Raw genomic sequence first — 2811 nt, 5'->3', positions numbered from 1 at the left:
TTTTATTGAGGTATAATTGGCACACAATAAATCATGCATATTTAAAGTGCACCATTTTGATAAGTTTTGACATATGTATTCATCAGTGAAACCATCAGAACAATCAAGATGACTTATCCTTCCATTATTCCCAAATGTCTACTTGTGCTGCTTTGCAATCTCTTCCTGCTTCTCCCCTGCATATAAGCAATTACTGGTCTGGCTTCTGTCACTATAGATTAGTTTGCAATTTCCAGAATTTAATATAAATGGAATAATATAGTATATATTCTTTTTGGTCTGGCTGTACATACAGCAGCTGTATGACCAGAGTCCCAGATTATTACTAGCTATCTCATCTCTCACTCAGCATAATTATTTTGAGATTCATCCATGTTGTAGTGAGTATCCATAGTTTATTCCTTTTTATTGTTGAGTAGTATTCCATTGTGTATTGGTCCAGTCACCAATTGCTGCATGGGGTATTTCTAACTTTCGGCTATTACAGATAAATACATTGTGAATATTCATGTACAAGGCTTTGGATGAACATATATGCTTTCTTTTCTCTTGGGTAGATACCTTGGAGAGTAATGACTGGTTAATAAAGGATAGGTATATGTTTAATTTTCAAGCAACCATTTAACTGCTTTCTGAAGAGGCTGTAACACTGTACAGATCAACCAGGCACTTTTGTGAGTTGTAGTTTCCCCACGTCCTTGCCACCACTTTTGGCAATTCTAAAAGGTATGTATTATTATTTCATTGCAGTTGTAACTTAGATATCCCTAATTACTAATTATAGGTAGCACTTTTTTCATGTGCTTATTTGACACCCATATATCTTATTTGGTGAAGTGTCTGTACAAACCTTTTATGCTTGTATTAGTATTCTGCTGCATAACAATCACAAACTTAGTGGCTTAAAACAGTACACACATATTATCTCATGATTTCTGTGGGTAAGGAGTCTGGGCACAATTTTGCTGAGTCCTCTGTTCAAGGTCTCCCCAGGCTGTCAACATGGTGTCCTTTCTGGTTGATTTCTAATCTGGTGGCTTGACTAGGGAAGGATCCACATCCCAGCTTATCAAGTTGTTGGCAGGACTCATTTCCTTGCAGTTGTATGACCAGAGTCCCAGATTATTACTAGCTATCTCATCTGGAATCTCCTCTTAGCTCCAGAGGCTGCCTGCAGGTCCTTGCCATGTGACTCTCTCCAGTCTGCCAAAATAGAGTCTTGTGTAACATAAGGTAATCATGGAAGTAACATCCCATCACCTTTGCCATAATCTATTGGTTAAAAGCAAGTCATGGGTTCTACTTGCACTCAGGGGAAGATGATTATACAAGGATACAACTTATTAGGGATCACCCTAGGGTGTGCTCATAGATTTATTATTTTATTTGGTTGTCTATCTTTTATTATTGAATTTGAGAATTCTTTATGCTTCCTGGATGCAATTTTTTTAAGGTCTCATATTTATTACTGAACTAACCTACTGGTGCAAAAGCATAGTAACAGAGAAGAATAATTTCCCTGATAAAACATGTCTATTGTTCAGGTGGTATTGATATTCACAGAGTGATAGGATGTGAGCACATGACCTCCATGCAGCATAAATATGTGCGCCATCTCATGTGCGATCCCTTATAGACTCAGTTTGGTTCTTCTCCAATGCCTTCTCTTGGAGTTGTACCTGATTTTATTACCAGTTTTCATCTGAATCCACTAGGGAATGGAATGATTCTGCTTTTGTTTCTTGGCCAGGAATCTCCTGATCCTGAAAGTCTTGTGAGAAGACATGGTGAGGGACAGTCAACTGCATACACCATGATGGCAGAGAAAAAGAGAACTGGGTGCATGTTTTTAAATTAAATATATAATTTTTCCCCAGTCTGTGACATGTCATTTCATTCTCTTACTAATGTCTTCCAAAAATCAGAAATGCTGAATGTTGATGAGGTCCAGTTTTCCAATTTGTTCCTTTATGGCTCATGCTTTTGGTGTTGGAGCTAAGAAATCTTTCCCTAAGTTGAGGTCACAATGGTTTTTCTTCTATATTTTCTTCTAGAAGTTTTGTAGTTTTAGGTTTTATATTTAGGTGCATGATCCATTTTGAGTTAATTCTTGCATATCATGTCAAAATGCGGATTGGAGTTTATTTTTTTCCTTCTGGATTTCAAATTGTTGGGATACAGGTCTGTTGTTTTATTGTAATCTTTTTGTCTGGTTTTGGTATCAGGGTGATGCTGATCTCAGAGAAGTTGGGGAGTATTCCTCATCTTCAATTTTCTGGGAGAGTTGGTATAGAATTAATATTATTTCTTCCTTAAAATTTTGGTAGAATTTGTCAGTGAAGCCATCTGGGCCTGGAAATTTCTTTGTGGGAAAAAATGTCTATAATAGATATAGTAAGGTTATTCTAGTCATCAAATTCTTGACTGAACATTGGTAGTTTGTGTTTTTCAAGAAATATGTCTGTTTTATTTGTTGTCTGTTTATGGGCATAAAGTTTTTAATAATATTCTGTTATTATCCTTTCAGTATGCATAGACTCTGCAGTGATATTTCCTCTGTCATGCCTAATACTGGTGATTTTTGCCTTCTCTCCTTTTTTCCTGAAAAAAATAGAAACTCATCAATTTTATTGATCTTCTCAAGAAACATTTTTTGGTTTCATTGATTTTTCTATATGGCTTCCTTGTTTTCTATTTAATTGATTTTTGTTCTGATCTTATTTCCTTTTTCTACTTATTTTGAGTTTAGTCTGCTCTTCTTTTTCTAGTTTCTTAAGGTGTAAACTGAAGTTTTGAGAACTTTCTTCTTTT

At 35.6% G+C, this 2811-nt stretch overlaps 1 pseudogene; it reads right to left on the bottom strand.

Annotated features, from left to right (window-relative positions):
* Nucleotides 1-1630: 1630 nt before the first annotated feature.
* Nucleotides 1631-1786, bottom strand: LOC114217379 (large ribosomal subunit protein eL39-like; annotated as a pseudogene).
* Between the last annotated feature and the right edge of the window lie 1025 nt (nucleotides 1787-2811).

The sequence above is a fragment of the Eumetopias jubatus genome, unplaced genomic scaffold, assembly GCF_037043125.1.
Source record: "Eumetopias jubatus isolate StellerSeaLion01/CBP00866 unplaced genomic scaffold, mEumJub1_p1.0 scaffold_2, whole genome shotgun sequence".
Classification (NCBI taxonomy): domain Eukaryota; kingdom Metazoa; phylum Chordata; class Mammalia; order Carnivora; family Otariidae; genus Eumetopias; species Eumetopias jubatus.
Note: the sequence above shows the minus strand (reverse complement) of the source record. Positions and strands in the feature narration are given on the sequence as shown.